This window comes from Rhinatrema bivittatum, chromosome 5 (assembly GCF_901001135.1).
Source record: "Rhinatrema bivittatum chromosome 5, aRhiBiv1.1, whole genome shotgun sequence".
NCBI classification, from domain to species: Eukaryota; Metazoa; Chordata; class Amphibia; order Gymnophiona; family Rhinatrematidae; genus Rhinatrema; species Rhinatrema bivittatum.
In genome coordinates, this window is record NC_042619.1 from 119,586,632 (window position 1) to 119,605,035 (window position 18,404).

The 18,404-nt window shown below is 46.9% G+C and overlaps 1 long non-coding RNA gene across 3 annotated transcripts in view; it reads left to right on the forward strand.

The window, feature by feature from the left end:
- LOC115092179 overlaps positions 1-18,404 on the forward strand; it is an 81,770-nt gene that overhangs the window by 54,728 nt on the left and 8,638 nt on the right. For all 3 annotated transcript variants that reach the window (XR_003856927.1, XR_003856926.1, XR_003856928.1), the window contains exons 3-4: positions 12,559-12,585; positions 13,266-13,293. This is a non-coding gene — a long non-coding RNA (uncharacterized LOC115092179). The remainder of the gene's footprint in view (positions 1-12,558; positions 12,586-13,265; positions 13,294-18,404) is intronic.

Below are 18,404 nucleotides of genomic sequence, written 5' to 3' on the forward strand. Positions count from 1 at the left end.
TTTCCAGCAGTTCTTCCATATATCTAGAAACAGACCCTGTGCTGTTGACTCAAAGAAAGGACATTGTACCATACCAACCTTTTCACCCTCAACCTGTTGAGTGCTCAGTGAGTGAGGATCTTGACTTAACTACAGAGGTTGTGGACATAATACTCTCATCTAGTAAGCTTTCCACTAGAAGAAATTATGCCTTTAAATGGAATAGCTACTCCAAATGATGTCTTCAAAACGCTTTGGACCCATTTTTATTTGAGCCCAAATATCTTGTTAAAATACTTGCTCCACTTTTCTGACTTATGCTGTGCTATCTCTTCTGTATGAATGCACCTCAATGCTATAGAGGCTTACCATAGCCAAATAGACAGAGCTATCCAATGATACTGCATTTCATGTAAAGTCTCTATAGCATGTCACACCCGGTACAAAACCACCTGGTCCATCAGATCTGAATACAGCCTATTCCCAACTAATGAAGCTTCCTTTTGAACCATTGGAGTCAGCTTCTCTAAAGTACTTGACATGGAAGGTAGTGGTTCTCATCACAGTGACTTCAGGTAAGAGTCAGTGAACTCCAAGCTCTTGCTCACTATCATTCTTACATGTAATTCTTCCACAACAGGATGGTTATCTGTACTCATCCAAAGTTTCTCCCCAAGGTTGTCTTGGCTTTTCATATCAATCAATCCATTGTACTGCCTACCTTCTTTCCTAGGTCTTATGCGCATGACAGCAGAAAAGATCTAAATACCCTGGACTACAAACTGGCCTTAGTGAATTACAAGAAACAAGCTCTGCCACATCATAAGACCTGGCAACTGTTTTTCTCATATGACCCCCAACAGACTAGAAATAGTGGTTGCCAAGCATACCTTATCTAACTGACTAGCTGAGTGCATTTGACACTATTAACCTTAGGACTGCAAATCAGACTCTGAAGGTTCATCAGGTGAGAGCCATTGTTGTGCATCTTCTAGAAATGCCTACCAAAGATATTTGCACATCTTCAACTTGATCTTCCATTCATACCTTTGTTCCACGACTGTCTTGATTATCTCTCAAAGACTGTTGTGAGAGCAGCATTCCAGTGCAACCCAGTTTGTGAGCTAATTCAGCCTGAATATCAAAAGGAAAAGCAAATTTGCTTACTGTAAACAGTGTGTTAGATTGAAATTGTAGTCACCTAAAACAATGAAGGCCATGGATGAATTAGCTATGGAATGCCCACTCACTTCCCTGGAGAATCGACTACATAGCTAGATTAGCTCTATTATAGACTGAGGAGACTCATGAGGTAACGCACGGGGAACTCTTGCACATGTTCTTTAAGAATTCAAAGCTCTAATAGTTTGGAGACAAGTCCATTCGGTGTCGCCATATGTAATGTCTAATTCATCCTGCTATCCATGGACAACACTGTTTATAGTAAGAAAACTTGCTAACTTCGTTTCAGAAGTTTTTATAATTTGCATTGTGCAAACCAGATGTACACAGCGCTCTTCAGAAACACAATTGATAGTTCCTACTTTTGAAGCTTATAGAACAGATGAGACAAAAACAAGTAGGCTTTCAGTTAACAGTGATGTCATAATTGGGAAAAATTATCCAGATGGGTTATAGGTAGTTGAAAGAGAAACAACTTTAAGTGAGTAAGGCTGCTTGGAGTGAAGCATTTTAAGAATCTATATGAGAATCAGCCAATTAGGGTAGTTGGGACTCTGAGAACCTTAATTTGCATAGTAGGGGCAAGTTCTTGGCACCTAAGACACAGACCAAACCACCAATAAACAGGCACTTGAAGAAAACCAAGAGTTTAAAAAAAAAAGTGAGATTCTAACCTTGAACTAGCTATCATCTAATGCAAACACAAATGGTAGCTAGTTAGACAAATTGTCATGCAGTCTTTAGACACAGAAAATCTGTCATAGCTTGCATTTTGGAGATGGCTGTGTATATATCTCTGAAATACTAGGATTCTTACTTTGATAAGTCACTATAAATTATTGTGCTGGTTAATATGTATATTGTAATGAATTGAAAAATCATATCAACCCCCCCCCCCCAAATGTCTGTTCATCAACATATAGATTGTAGCAAGCATGCATGTAACATGTAAGTACCTTGGAATAATAAGGGAGAGAAAGTAAGTGTAAATCTTGCTCTTTCCAATCCCCAGCTCCTGAAAGAAAGCCCTAGAAATACTAGAAAACAAGTCATCATTATGAGCATACTAATTGAAAATGTCTTTCTGAAATAAATTATTCCATTTCATTAACACATATATGCCTATAACTGGCAATGAAAGAAGTGTTCATTTTTTTCTTCCCCCCCCCCCCTTTTTTTTTTTTTTTAACATGCCTCTTTGAACACCTCTTCCAAATGGCTAGCCCAGATTGATATACTGCTACCTCCAAAGTGTATCCTCAGGTCTGCCACAGTAGTGTCTTCCCTCCTTCCCCAGGCCTGAGCCGCACCCCTTCCTGTGTGCTCAGGCTCAATGGGTCTGCATTTCTTAAGCCACAGAGCCCAAGATTGGTAGAAGCAGTAGGCAGTGAGTGCCACAGTTTTGGGGGTGGCATCAAAATGGCATCTCTTTTCCATCCATATGGGCCCAAAAGAACTGTTGTGGTGTTTTGGCCAGCACAAATGGGAAGGAGATGTCATTGTAGCGCTAGTTGAAGCAGGCTACAGCATAGCCAGAAGGAGGCAGCAGAGCAGCGCTGTTAGCCTGCACAGCTGAAGAACACAGGAGCAGAAGACAGCAGTGTTGGGCAGGAGCAGGTTTGGCCATGGAGGCTGAAGGAGGCGGCTGCTGCTGCACTTTGTGTTTCCAAAGGAGGAGAAAAGTGTGAGTGAGAGAGGACATGAGTGTATGAGAATAGAAAGCTTGTTTGCAACAACCTCTCTCCCCCCCCACCACCTCCTTGCCCCCTGCTAATCCACAGACAATCTCTGGGCATCTGGAAATGTGGAGGTCCCAGGTATGGAGATTAGTTTTAATTATTTGGGTGGTAGTCTCTGTTTTGAAACATTTTATTGGTGGCTACAAATTTTTAAAAAATGTTAATAGATTTTAATTGTTGGATATTTTGTCACCTGTTTAGAAATACTTATTTTTATTAATATGGTTTTACTTTTGATTTATATTCTTTGCATTATGAAGAATGGTGAGGTTTCTTGTTTCCCATTGATAGCAGGGCTGAATTAGCCATGCTGTCATGGGAACTGTCAATCAGGGCCCGGGAGGTGGAGCTTCCAAAGAGAAAGACAGACAGAGCTTTGCTTTGTGCGGCTGCGCCTGAGTTCCCGCGCAGGAAATAGATCTCTCCTCAGTCTTTCTTTCCGCACAGGAACGCATGCAGAGCCTCTTTCTCCTCAACTGAGTGAAAAAGTTAGACAAATGTAAAAAATCGGCCCCGAGGCAGTCTTCAACCCCTGTCGTTGGGGGAAAGATACTACCGTTGTCTGGGCCCTGATCACAATCAGCGCGAATGCGAGCATTGAGGCTGCATGTAGCCCAGAGGCAAAGGGTGCAGAAAATTGAAGAGCTAAAAATTTGTGCTGCCAGCACCTATGCCCCGCCATCGGAATCTCATTCCTCCCCAGGCCCGTTAAAACCTAAAAGCCTAAAGGTAAGGAAGGGCCTCGTCTATAGATTTACCGTCCTCCAGGCCTGGAATAGACTAAGGGAAGGTCCAAAGAAACCGGAAACTGATCCAGTATTGCAAGTAGCGATCACATGAAGAAGATCAGTGCTGTCTACAGGCAGTGTTTGCCCTTGTACAGCACTTCATGCGGATGTAAGGTCCTTATATTCCATATATTGTACTAAACTCTGTCTAAGCAAATTTTTGAAAAAGCTGGAGGTAGTCCATTAGATGTCCATATGAATTCCTTGCTGTGAGACTTAGATTCCTGCAAAAAAGCGTCCTGCAACCACCACTTTCATTATTCAACAGCCCCTGAAGCAGCTCGATAGAGCGAAATTCGGCCTGAGTCGGGCTTTTTACTACGAAATATTAATAAATTCCTTGGTAGATGAAGGGAAGACTCACAGGGGTCAAGAACCCCACAAAACGGCACCTACACCCCATCGGGACCAATAGGGGTCTAGCCGCGGCTCCTCCAAACATCCAAGGAAGAGAACTGGAGCAGATGAGCCGACTTGGAGCCACAGCCGTTCCGATGCATCGGATGCGCCGGGGGTCGAAACCTCATTCGTTGACACAAACACCATCAACTCCTGCGTCGGTACAGACTCCCCAATGCAGAAAAATAAGCATGGTGCCGACCTGATTCCACCATCGAAGCAGGACGCACCTCCATCGATGCATGCGCCAGTCTCACGCTGTGCATCGACGCACGGTGCATGACAAAGCAGTCTTCGCACGGTGTCCCGCCGAAGCCTCCCTCACTACACGGCACGGGATCGATGCCAAAAAAGAAACAGTGCCAAAAAGGCACATAGAGCGTCGTCAATGCATCCACCTACATCTTCATCGCGCTCAACTTCCATCCTGACGCACAAGTCAGTCAAGTCAAAGCAACCGACTCTCAAACCAAAAACTAAACACTTTAAATCAAAATCGATGGGGACTGGGACCAGTCTACCACAGGAGACCAAAAGACCTCGTTCCGGAGAACGTGAACAGGCCTCTCTATCTAAACCTAAGGTTCCAAGACAACACAGCTTGTCCAGACCGAGCTCTCAAATTTCTAGACCTTCTAGGTCACCACTAGAGGAACATACCCCAGCTCATCGTCTAACATCCGATGATGAACTAATAGATGTGCACTCCATTCTGCTTCGACTTCTCCGGAATCACAAGTATACTCTGATTTATCATCCGTATCCACACACGGGGAAAGAACCCAGGTTTTACAGGAATCTTTGACCAAAAAACATAAGATAATCCACGATTTATGGCCACAAAAACATCCACTGGGTAGAGATAGCTCAGACATCCTGAGTGCGGCGATCTCCCCAAGACACGGACAAGGGGTAACAAAACCTCAAATGCCACCCAACACACAACAGGCCTTCTCTCAACTCTCAGAAGCGCTGTCGGGATTCTTTAACACACTACAAAGTACGTTCACCATCCCGCCTTCCTCGAAGGACAATTCACCACATTCCACTCCATCAAAGGAGCCAACCCCAGAGCCTGCTCCGATTACCCAGCCACCCAGTCCCAAGCTACTGGCTCCTATAATACCTTCTCCTGTCCAACCAGGCTTACTTTATTTGACCCCGGATACGTCAACTGGTTATCCTTCCAACTCACCAGACGATCCTCCAGAGCCATACTCACCACCGGAGGACTTGTCCTACCCCAAATTTCTACACTTGGATTTTCAAAATGTATCAGACCCAAGGGCTGAAACTTTAGATCTTCTAAAGATATTCGACTTACCAGCAGAGCCTACTTCATTGCCCTCCCACAAGGTCCTAGACTCCGTCTTAGAGAAGTTGTGGGAAACCCCATACACTGGGGTGCCAGTGGTCCTGCAAGACGGATTTAAAGTTTCATATGAAACAGTCACCCCTTTACTCATTGCCACAGCTTCCACACACTTCCATTGTGGTGGAATCAGCCATGCAGAGGGCTAAGAAAACTAAACTACATGCCTCTGCACCCCCCAGGGAAGGACCATCGCTCACTAGATGAATTTGCAAGGAACACATTCCAATCGGCAATGTTATCAGCACACATTCACCAACATCAGTTTTATATCATGCAATATTTGTTCGAATGCGTACAGGCGATAAAAGGTCAGCTATTTACTTCAGAACTCTCTGATCCAACCACGTCCAAACCAATACAGGATATTGAGGAAGGTATTCGGCACTTGCTCAGAATGGTGCATGAGGCCTTTGAAACCACAACCAGGTGCTCTGCAACGACCATTGCGGCGTGCCGAATGGCATGGCTGAGAGCGAGTGCAATCCGAGAGGACGTCCATGCCAAGCTAGTCAATTTACTGTGTAATGGTGACAATTTATTTGGACCTCGTTTTCAAGAGACAGTAGCAAATCTCAAGGAGCAATCAGTGGCTGTGCAGTCTTTGACTGTCCCCCCTCCCAGCGTACACTACACCACGACGCTACTTCACAGGAGAGCGTAGACAAACATATTTACATCGACCCTTCAGTCCTTACTCCTCCTGTCGGCTTCCCTCTTATCAGCCGCAACAACGCTTGCAACACCAGCAAACTCAGAAAGGAAGAGGATGCCCTAGATCCAGTCGGAACCAGAGCCAGCAACCTGCAGCTCCAGCCAAACCATCACAGTCTTTTTAGAGATTCCTTCGCCATCACCATGGCTCACTCCACCAGGACAACGAACAGCATGTTTTACAAAGTGGAAAAATCTAACCTCTGACCGTTGGGTTCTGGACATAATACAGAATGGGTATCAACTCCATTTCCTGGAAAAACCCCCGCTCCCACATATAGCAGCAGGGGGTCCCAAACTCCATCAACCCCATTTGGCAACAGAAATAGTGTCCTTACTTCAACAACGGGCCAGTCATACCATTCCCATGTGGGCACTCAACAAGGGGCTGTATTCTCCATACTTTCTAATTCCCAAGAAGTCCAGTGGCCTATGACCAATCCTAGACCTCCAGGAATTGAACAAGTTTTATATGGTAAAGGAGAAATTCAAGATGGTATCATTGAAATCAATACTACCACTCCTCCAACCCAACGATTGGATGTGCTCCCATAGACTTGAAGGATGCTTACACGCACATCCCTATCCACCTGCCCTGATAGCGTTACCTGTCGTTCCAATTCCAGAACAACCATTATCAATATACTGTTCTTCGCTTTGGCCTGTCGTCGGCCCCCAGAGTTTTCACAAAATGCATGGCGATGGTGGTAGCATCCCTCCAGCAGCAGGGAATGAGGATTTTTCCATACCTCGATGCCTGGCTCCTATTGGCATTGAATCCCTCGTTGCTCTTAACGCAACTACATCAATTGACCAAGAGCTTAGACCAATTAGGATTAGTCAACAACTACCAGAAGTCTATTTTAACCCCAACACGAATCCCACAGTTCATAGGAGCTCAATTGGATACCACTCGCAGCCGAGCCTTCCTACCGGAAGGCAGGCAACTGGAGGAGATACGTCTTCTATATTCCCTCAGAATGATGCAACGCCCTTCAGCGTATCAGATCCTTATGGTGCTGGGTCACATGGCAGCGGCCATGTACACGGTCCCCAATACCAGGTTACATATGAGACGACTTCAATGGGATTGAAACATCAATGGAATCAACACTCCCAACCAAGAAGACTGAGAGTGAATCTTACAGCAGAAATGTCCAAGGACATCACCTGGTGGCTCAACAAACCTACACTAACCAAGGGCGCCACCTTCAACACTCCACTGCACAACACAGAGCTTACGACCGATGCCTCGCACAAGGGCTGGGGAGCACACTCAGACCACCTGCAGACACAGGGTCTATGGTCCCTGCAAGAACAAAATCTACAGATCAACCTACTAGAGCTCAGAGCTATTCGCAATGCGCTACAAGCTTTTCTTCCTCACCTTCAAGGTCGCCGTGTAATGATCTACACCGGCAATCAGGTGGCAATGTTTTACATCAACAAACAAGGAGGGTCTGGTTCATGGTCCCTCTGCAAGGAGACACTTCACATCTATGAGCAGGCACACAGACACTCCATACATCTACAAGCAACATATCTCTCGGGAGTCATCAACACCTGGGCAGACAAGCTCAGCAGAATATTCTATCCTCATGAATGGTCCCTCAACCACCAGGTCGCGCAAAGAATTTTTGCTCAATGGGGAGTACCAATGATGGATCTGTTCGCCTTGGAGGAGAACGCAAAAGTGCCTGCCTTGTTTGTTTGTTTGTTTGATCTGGCCAAGTCCTCATCGGATGGCGCAAGATGCGTTCCTCCTCCCTTGGACACAGAGCCTGCTTTACGCATTTCCTCCGATACCTCTCTAAACAAGGACAATTCAAAAATGTATACAAGATGCATCACACCTAATATTGATAACCCCAGCTTGGCCAAGGCAACCGTGGTACACCTACCTACTAAATCTTTCCATAGCGGATCCAATTCCCCTGCCGGATCAACCAGATCTCCTAACACAAGAGGAAGGGACTCTCCTGCATCAAATGCCCTCCTCCATTCACTTGACAGCATCTATGTTGAACGGCTCTTCCTAGCTGAACAGAGCATATCCTTTGAAGCACAGAAGATGATAGAATCCAGAAAACTGTCCACCAGAAGGAATTGACGCTTCAAGTGGAATATATATTCAGCATGGTGTTTAGACAAGGGCCTTCATCCCTTAGATTGTTTACCCGAATTTCTTCTAGATTACCTTCACACCTTGTACAAAGCTGGCCTAGCGACTTCATCTGTTAGGCTGAAATAGCGCTGAGATGAAATCTATTTCACTCCATTCCTTGGTATCTCACTTAATCAAAGGTCTTTCGAAAATTTGACCGCCTTTATCCATACCTCCAGTACCATGGAACCTAAACCTGATATTGGAACAGCTTATGCTACCACCATTCGAACCATTGGACTCTGACCACATTAAATACCTCACATGGAAGGTAGTCTTCCTGGTAGCAGTGACCTCAGCACGCAGAGTTAGTGAGTTACAAGCCTTGGTGCATTATAACCCCTATCTTCAATTTTATCCCCATAAAGCTGTCCTACGACCTCATCCATCATTCCTTACAAAGGTGGTTTCACAATTCCACCTCAATCAGTCATTTGAACTTCTGACGTTCTTTCCTAAACCACATCACAATGAGAGAGAAAGTGCTCTGCACACCTTAGACCAGACCTGGGCAAGGGGCGGCCCGCGGGCTGAATCCGGCCCGCCTACGGTCTGTGACCGGCCCGCCCACTGCTGAGAGCAGATGGAGAATGAGGCACGCTGCCTTCCCTTGCAGAGGGAAGGCAGCAGTTCATTCTCCGCTCCCTCGCTCCCCGATTGGCCGGCCAATCGGGGAGCGAGGGAGCGGATAATGAACTGTTTTTTTTTTTACAGCGTCCGGTGGGGAGGAGGGAGTGACTCGAGTGAAGGCACGCTGTCCGATTGGCCGGTGCTGGGCAAGCCTTGCCCAGCACCGGCCAATCGGGCAGCGTGCCTTCGCTCGAGTTTCTTTCCTACATATGTCACAGTTCCGCCTTTCGTGGTCTTTTTCAGGGGTCCCCAACCACCGGTCCGCGGGAGTTTTTTGCCGGTCCGCAGCGCGCGCTCCCGGTCTCTCCCGCTGCCGTTGCCGCTGGGCTGTCAGCACGTTCAAGCCCAGTGGGAACGGCAGCGGTGTTCTCTGTGGTACCCGCGGCTGGCCTTTTCTTCTTCCCGCGCCTGCAACCCCCCTCCCGTGACCCGGAACAGGAAGTGATACACGGAGCGGTGCGCAGGAAGGAGAAAGAGCCGTGCCGCGTCGGCTGCAGCGTTGGTCCCCGAGCAATTGAAGCAGCCGGTAATTGAGAAAGGAGTCAGCAGCATGAGCCTCCCGCGGCCGATGGGATTCTTCTTTCTTGGCCTGCGGGGGCTGCTGCAGCTCCCATTTGTGCTCGGGGGGGGGGGGGAAGAGGAAGTGAGAGAGAGAAGCAGCCAGCCAGCCTGTGTGTGATTGACTGGTCAGAGAGCTGATGTGTGTGTGTGTATGTGAGAGACAGATTGCTCAGGGAGATGACTGATGTGTATGTGAGAGTGTGAGACATTAGTCAGGGAGGTGACTGTGTGTGAGAGAAAAAGCATGGAAGTGAGAAGTCTGGGTTTGTGGGAAAGCATGAGCGTAAGAAGCCTGGTGTTGTGGGAGTGAGAAACCTGGGTGAGTGTGCATGCATGAGAGAGAGAGAGACTGCTTGGTAAGGTGACGGTGTGTGTGAGAGAAAAAGACTGGTGTGTGTGAATGTGAGAGAATGTGATTCAGGGAATGAGAAGCCTGTGCACGTGGAGAGTGAGCATAAGAGTGAGAAACCTGGGTGTGTGTGAGACAGCATGGGAGGGAGAAGCCTGTATATCTGAAAGAGAACTTGGGAATGGGGGAAGCCTGTGTGTGTATGCATGAGTGAGATCAGGTGACTTGTGTGTGTGTGTGTGTGAGAGAGAGAGAAATAAAGTGATTATGGGAATGAGAAGCCTGTGCATGTGAAGAGTGGGAGTGAGAAACCTGGGTGTGTGTGAGACACATCATGGGAGGGAGAAGCCTGTATATCTGAAAGAGAACATGGGAGTGAGAGACTGGTGTGTGTGTGTGTGTGTGTGAGAGAGAGAAAGAAAGTGATTATGGGAATGAGAAGCCTGTGCATGTGGAGAGAACAAGCATGGGAGTGAGAGACTGGTGAGAGTGTGTGTGTGTGTGTGTGTGTGTGTGTGTGTGAGAGAGAGAGAGAGAGAGACAGAGAAAGTGATTATGAGAGTGAGAAGCCCATATATGTAAGTAGAACACAGGAGTGGGAAGCCTGTGTGTGTGTGTGTGTATGGCATGAGAGAAACTGTTCAGGAAGGTGACTGGTGTGTGTGTGCCAAAGACTGTTTGGGAGATGATTGGTGTGTGAGAGACAGAAACTGGTCATGGGGGCATGACTGGTATGGTGTGTGTGTGTGAGAGACATGGGCACTAAGGAAGAGGACCATAAGTATAGAGCTTAGCTTCTACTGCTGCTTCTGGTGTGTGCCACGGCCTGCAGGGAAGGGGAGTAGGAGAGCTGCTGGAGGGGGTAAGTAAAGGTGGCTTTTTAAGTTTATTTTTCTTGACTGCCATTTTAATTGTGTGAAGTCTGCTTTTTTGAAATATTTTATTGGTGTTTGGAGAATGTTTAATAGTTTTTATGAGTTTTTAATTGTTGGATGTTATTCTGTTCATAGCTGTTTTGAAACATTTATTCTGCTTATTAGTATAGTTTTACAATTATTTCTGTGTGGGGATCTATAGTGCTTGCTAGTTCTGTTTTCCTAATAAGAGGTGTATTGGTTTTTAGGACCTAATTTAATATTTGTGGTGTTGCCTTTTCATAGATAGGGTTGCTCCTGTTTTGTATTCCATAATACAGGTGTAACTGTGTGTGGATTAGTTTATGTGCATTACTACAGATCCTGGGAGTATGTTAGGTCGGTTCTGTGTCTGTTACCGAGATGAGATATTTTGCTAGCATGTAAGCGTTTGTATCGGTCTTATTTGTTGTGTTTTCTCAGAGGACATGCATTGGTGGTAAACTGCTATCTTTTCATAAGTAGGGCTCTTGAGAACTGAGTTAATTATATTAGTCCGGCCCTCTAAAACCATCCCAATTTCTCATGCGGCCCCATGGGAAAATTAATTGCCCACCCCTGCCTTAGACTGTAAACGTGCCTTAGCATACTATAAGGAGAGGACACACTCACAAACACGAGCTTCACAGTTATTTGTCTCTTTCAATCCTAATGCTCCGGGAACACCGGTAGCTAAACGAACCATTTCCAGATAGCACAATGTATTCAGTTCTGCTACAACAAATGGAAACTCTTGCATCACACCCAAATGCTCATCAGGTCTGAGCAATGGCAACCTCCATAGCTCATCTGAGGAATATACAGCCCATTGACATTTGCAAAGCGGCTACCTGGTCCTCCCTTCATACATTCACGTTCCATTATTGCCTAGATCAGCAATCAGCAGACTATGCCAGGATGGGTAAAGCAATACTTCATTCTGGGACATCTTAATACCTAGTCGACTTTCTGCTACAATATCATCACGCAAAAAAAAACAAAACACACATGGCGTGATAGGTAGCTATGGACTCCCATGACAGCATGGCTAATTCAGCCCTGCTAACAACGGGGAAAAAGCAAGTTTTCTTACCGTAAACGGTGTTTCCGTAGATAGCAGGATGAATTAGCCATGCTGACCCACCCACCTCCCTCGAAAGTCGACATGGCGTACCTTACGTTCGTTCATCTACTGCTTAATCACCTACTGAGGGGAGATCTATTTCCTGCGCGCAAACTCACACGCAGCCGCACAGAGCAAAACTGTCTTTCTCTGTGGAAGCTCTGCCTCCTGGGCCCTGATTGACAGTTCCCATGACAGCATGGCTAATTCATCCTGCTATCTACAGAAACACCGTTTACGGTAAGCAAAGTTGCTTTTTTCTGTTGCTGCACTGCATACAGAATCTGGTGCAGTTTCCAGTTCAGTTTTTGTTTTATACTTGATGCTCTTTATTCTGTATTTAGTGAGGGGGTGTCTGTGTTTTGCATGTGTGACCAAGGTGCATTTTCTGTGTAAGGATCTGAAGCACCTTGGCTTGTTCTATTTACCTAATAGGAGGTGTATTGGTATTTTAGGGCATGGTGTAATATTTTCAGTGTTTCCTTTTCACAGGTGGTGGTGTTGCTGTTTATGTGCTGATAGTTAGTGCTATTTGTTTCTGTGATTTATTGTATTGTAATTGTAATTCCATTTACTTATGGATTTCTGAGGGCCAAGCCCACACCCAATACACGTAACACACATGGATTCCAAATTTCTTTTTCTGTTTTGTTTTTTTTAAACAGGCTTTTCTGGTTGGCATAGCAGTGCAGGTAAATATGATATACATATTGTAAGTGATATTTTACCTCCGTGTACTTTGAATGTCCTTTTTCATGTAAAATGCATTTAAAATAACAGATAATTTTTAATCATATGTGAGGAAGCTATGTGATGGAGGGGAGGGAGGGTGCATAAGGCTGTAAAGTTTGCCTAGTATGCCTAATGCCTTTACAGCAGCCCCAAAAAGTGTTCTTTGATCTGGTCACTATGAATCTGTTTCCAGCTTTTTCCTTTGCTCTTGCATGCACACTTGTGATCAGAAGAAAACTTTATCCCTAACTTGTCTGCTTGCTCCTCTCTGCTGGGTTTTACATATGGCAGTAGAGTACCAGAAAAAGGAATGAAGTCAAATACTTGAGGCAAAATTGGAGAGTTAGAATGTGCATATAGTGCTTCAGCATAACTAGCTCCAAAGTGGATTATATTTACTTAACCATTTTAGTGGTGTACACACCTATCAAATTAAATGGCACTTTTTCTTATTCTAAACATAATGTTTTATTGCTTTTCACTAGTAGAAGAATAAACAGCAATATACAATGAAAAGTGAAAAGCCACAAATTATGCTCAAAAACACTAAAAAAGGTACTAATAAAATTAGTTGCCAAATCTGTTGCATTCATTGCAAAGATCCACATTCATTGTCTGTCATTGTCTGTTTCCATTTCAGACCTGAGTCATCCTTTCCGTACCTAAAGGTGAAAAGAGATTTTTCTGTTTAGTTAATATGACCCTTCAACTCACAATTATAAGGGTTTGCCTTATTCCCAGTAGTTGAAAGGTATTTTGATATTCCTTTTATGAAGCATGTTTGAGGTATGGTGGAGAATTTAACTCTCATCTATTTTTTTTTTTTTATTATAAAGGTAATTAAAAGACTTTGCACACAAATTAAGGAACCAATTAAATGCATCTCTAGGACTCTTCTTTTTGAAGAATTCTAAAAATGATTTTTGATCTTTATTTTTTTACTTTATTTTTATTTGACTTTTAAACATGTCCAAAGATAAACATATTTGAAAGATGCATTGGGTCATTATAAATATAGAATATATAAGAAGACAAAAAAGAGAAAAAGACAAATTGTAAAAATCCACAAGACTTCAGATACCTAATGGGGGGGCAGCAATAGGTCTTATGGCAAAAACCTAATTAATCAAGCAAAAGAGAGAATATAATACTGTCTCAACCTGATCTTGCACTACCTTCTCATAATGAGCCAGACACACTATGGTGGTTGGGAAGTAGAAGCACATCTAGTGTTGATGAAATCCCTCAGCTTGTTTGGGGTCAAAAAATGTATATTTCCTAGCATATAGCCAGATGGACTCAGGACCAATGGGTATTGTGCTCTTCTGCTAGCAGATGGGAGACGTAGTCAGATTTCAAAGCTGACGTCACTCTAGATATACCCCTGCAGTAACCTCAGCTCTTCAGCTCTTCATCTTTGTCTCCTAGCAGATGCGGACACTATCCCACACACTAGAATAGTGTTAAGAATTACAGCAAAGAAGAAACAAAATTTACCTTAAGGAAGATAGAGCCCCGCTCTCCTGCGGTGATACCTAAGGGTCCCTCCCCCAGTCGAGAATTCCTGAGGTGATCTCCGATATCCCTCAGAGGTGTGACTTGGTCCAGCAGCCCGTTCCCAGCATGGACTTAGCCCCCAGTGTGGCTGAAAGGCAACGAGTGCAGAAACGAGCGTGGCGGTGAAGGTAATTCCCTCTCCCCCTGCAGCTGGAGACTGTCCAGTACATGATCGGTAAGCACAGAGACCAGATAAGGAAAAATCTTTAGATTCAAGTCTCTGATCTCCAGAGCTCGGATTGCTGTACCGAATCCATCCCTGTCGAGGTTAGAAGAGAGTACCGATCGGGTTGAGCAGACTTGCTTGGGCTAGGCCCCGATCCGGTGCAAGGGTCCACACATGTGGAGACCCTCGGGGGGGGGGGGGCGCCATCTTACGCGAAGGGGTCATCTGCACCATCTTCCCTTCTCGACCGGCGGTACACGCGGGGCAGGCCGGGTGGCCGAGGCGCCTAACTTGCGCGCATCCAATATAGGCGCGCGCATAGCTGCGAGCACAACTGAGCACAGCCATGCATATAACCACGCACAGCAGCGTTTACAACTGCACGCGCGCAAACCCATAGACAATGGCACCGGCATCCAAAAAGGCCAGAAGGCACTCTTTGCACAGCCTGCCACATAAGAGCCACGCAGCCTGAATTGGAGTCCTGCCTGTGTCAGCATTACGAAGAAGCCCAGGGGGAACCAAAGCCTGGTCCCCTACTGTTGGGAGATGGTTCCGGAACTACGGATGATAGCTCCCCAGACCTTTGCATCTCCGAGATGGCTTCCCCACAGGAGGGCACCTCTGGGGCCCCCTACTCAGACTCCCCCTAGGATTAACATGGACCCAGGGACCTTCTCCTGGTTGGAATTTTTCCAAGGGCTGCAAGCCTTCGTTTAGGCGCAATCAGCCCCAGCTGCACCTCAGGCTCAACCAATGCCATAAGCACAAGATCTGCCCGGCTCGGATGCCTCGAGACATGCCTCGCTTAACCAAGAACTTCCCTAGCAGGGACCCAGACACTTCATATGATGAGAGCGACTCCCTGGAAAAAGGAGAAATCCCTTCAGGAATGGAACCATACCGAACCATGCTTCGCTTCTTCCACAAGGACGAATTACCAGCCCTTGTTACCCAGACTCTGAAGACGCTGGGTATTCCTGGCACGGACCCTATGGCGGAACCAAAGAAGAACCCCATCTTGGTGTCCCTTCATAAGGCCTCATGCTACTTTCCAATGATGGAAGCCATCCAGGAACTGATTGACCTGGAATGGGATGCCCCGGAAGCCAGCTTCAAAGGGGATTGGGCCTCGGAAGCCCTATACCCCCTAGAACCAGCAACCAAGGAATGCCTGTGTTTCCCGAAAGTGGACACTATGGTCTGTGCTGTCTCAAAGCGAACAATTCCTGTTGAGGGAGGGGCTGCATTGAAGGACACTCAGGACTGAAGATTGGAATCCATCCTTAAGCAGGCCTTCGCAACAGCAATGACACTGCAGATTGTTTCCTGTTGCGCACTGGTGGCATGTTCCTACTTGCTCCACATGAGAGAGGCAAATAACTCCGAAACCTATACTGATGAGACGATATAACCTGCAACAGCTTTCCTCCAGGATGCAAGCTCAGACCTGGTGTGCACCTCAGCCAGGGGCGTTTCCTCGGTAGTGGCAGCCAAAAGACAACTCTAGCTACGGAATTGGTCTGCGGACGAGACATCTAAAGCGAATCTCACAAGAATGCCTTATAAAAGGATCTCTTGTTCGAAAGTGAATTGGAGAAGTTAGCTAGCAAATGGGCCAAATCCCCAATGCCTCTGCTACTGGAAGATAGGAATAAAAGATCTCAGCGTCCCTCCCCCAGAAGAACCAAGGGCAGAGGATTGCAGCGCTTTAGACCCTACAGGAACTCACAGTTCCAGGCACCTTGTCCCTACGGAAGGTCCCAGCCCTTTCGGAACAGACCGACCAAGAGGGGAGCAGGCCCAGGTGCAGGCTCCAGCCGTGCCCTATAAGGAGAATGGGCCGACCCATCCACAAGAAGAGGATATAGGGGGTCTACTTGCCCTCTTCTACCAAAGATGGGTCGAGGTAACTTCAGACAAATGGGTTCTAATCATTATTCGAGAAGGTTACTCTGGAGTTCTGCAGCATCCCTCGAGACAAATTTATGATGTCACCCTGCCACTCCCACTCCAAGAGACTGGTAGTAGAAACCACTCTAACAAGACTACTCAGTCTGAAGGCAATAACTCCGGTTCCCACGTCCCAACAAAATACAAGGCGCTATTCCATTTGTTTTATCGTTCCCAAAAAGGAAGGATCATTCCGGCCCATCTTGGACCTCAAGATCGTCAGCCGTCATCTGTGGGTTCTACACTTCTGCATGGAAACTCTTCACTCCGTAATAATGGCAGTACAACCAGGAGAATTTGTAACCTCCCTGGACCTTTTCAAAGCCTACCTTCACATCCCAGTCTATCAGGATCACCAGCGCTTCCTGCGCTTTGCGATACTGGGTCACCATTACCAGTTCCGAGCGCTACCCTTCGCCTAGCAACCGCCCCCAGAACTTTCACCAAAATCATGGTGGTTGTGGCGGCAACACTGAGGGAGGAAGGGATTCTGGTATACCCTTACTTGGATGATTGGCTAATCAGGGCAAAGTCTTCGGATGAGAGCCGGCAGGTGACCATCAGAGTCAAGAACCTACTGCAGGAACTCGGTTGGGTCGTGAACACGGGCAAGAGCAGTCTGCAGCCCTCTCAATCACTAGAGTACCCGGGGGCCCATTTTGACACCAAACAGAACAAAGTCTTCCTCCGTCCTCTGAGGAGAAGGAAACTGATGGAACATTTACGACGGTTGATGACCAATGCACGCCCCAAGGTATGGGACAATCTTCGAGTCCTCGGCCTCATGGCATCAACCCTGGAGGTCGTCCCATGGGCAAGGGCCCATATGCGACCACTCCAGCACTCATTACTGTCACGATGGAACCCACTGCCTCCAACTACCAGCAGAGGAACGTTCTCAGCTCCTGTGGTGGCAACAGGAAGGACCACCTAAGCAGAGGAGTAAGCCTATCCCCACCGAACTGGATCTTGCTCACCACAGATGCGAGCCTGCGAGGGTGGGGAGCCCACTGTCAGGAATTGACGGCCCAGGGACAGTGGAACAAGGAAGAGGCGGAATGGAACATAAACTGCCTGGAAGCTCAAGCAGTCAGACTAGAGTGCCTGCAATTCAGCCACAGACTCCGAGGCAAAGCAATTCGAGTAATGTCGGACAATGCGACAACGGTTGCTTACATCAACCGCCAGGGAGGAACCAAGAGCCAGCAGGTGTCTCTGGGGATAGACCCTCTTCATGGCATGGGCGGAGATAAACCTATAAGGGATCTTGGCCACCCACGTCGCAGGAAAACACAACGTCTCAGCAGACTTCCTCAGCAGAGAGAGCCTGGACCCAGGAGAATGGACGCTGTCGACCACAGCCTTCCAACTGATAGTAAATCGCTGGGGCCTCCCAGCCATGGATCTATTGGCCACCCATCTCCATGCCCAAGTCCCAGGTTCTTCAGCTGCACATGAGAGCCACAATCCCAAGGAATCGACGCTCTCGTCCAGACTTGGCCAGAAGAAGATTTACTGTATGCTTTCCCCCCATGGCCACGTCTGGGCAGGGGACTAGTTCTACTAGTAGCCCCGGATTGGCCAGGACGACCATGGTACGCAGGCATGCAAAGACTCCTTGCGGGGAACCCTCTGTGCCTACCTCCACACAGGGACCTTCTCCGGCAGGGCTCGATTCTCTCGAGGGCGCGTCTGAAGAAGCGCGGTTACTCAAAGGCTGTGATTGACACCCTGCTCCGAACGCGCAAGTCCCACATCCCTGTCATACATAAGGATCTGGAGAGTATTGGAAGCCTTGTGTGAGGACCGCGGGATTGTCCCACGGACAGCCAAGATTCTCATGATTCTGGAGTTCCTACAGGACGGTATGAAGAAGGGGGTTATGTCTCGACTCCCTCAAGGTCCAAGTAGCCGCACTGGCTTGCTTCAGAGCAGAAGTGGACGGTATCCGGCTATCAACCCATCCAGACTTGTCCCGCTTCCTGAAAGGGGTTAAACAACTCCGACACTCCTAAAGTGGCCGGTGCCTCTATGGAATCTCAATCTAGTATTAGACTTACTAGCTGGGGCTTCCTTCAGAACAACACGCGGTCTGTCACTACG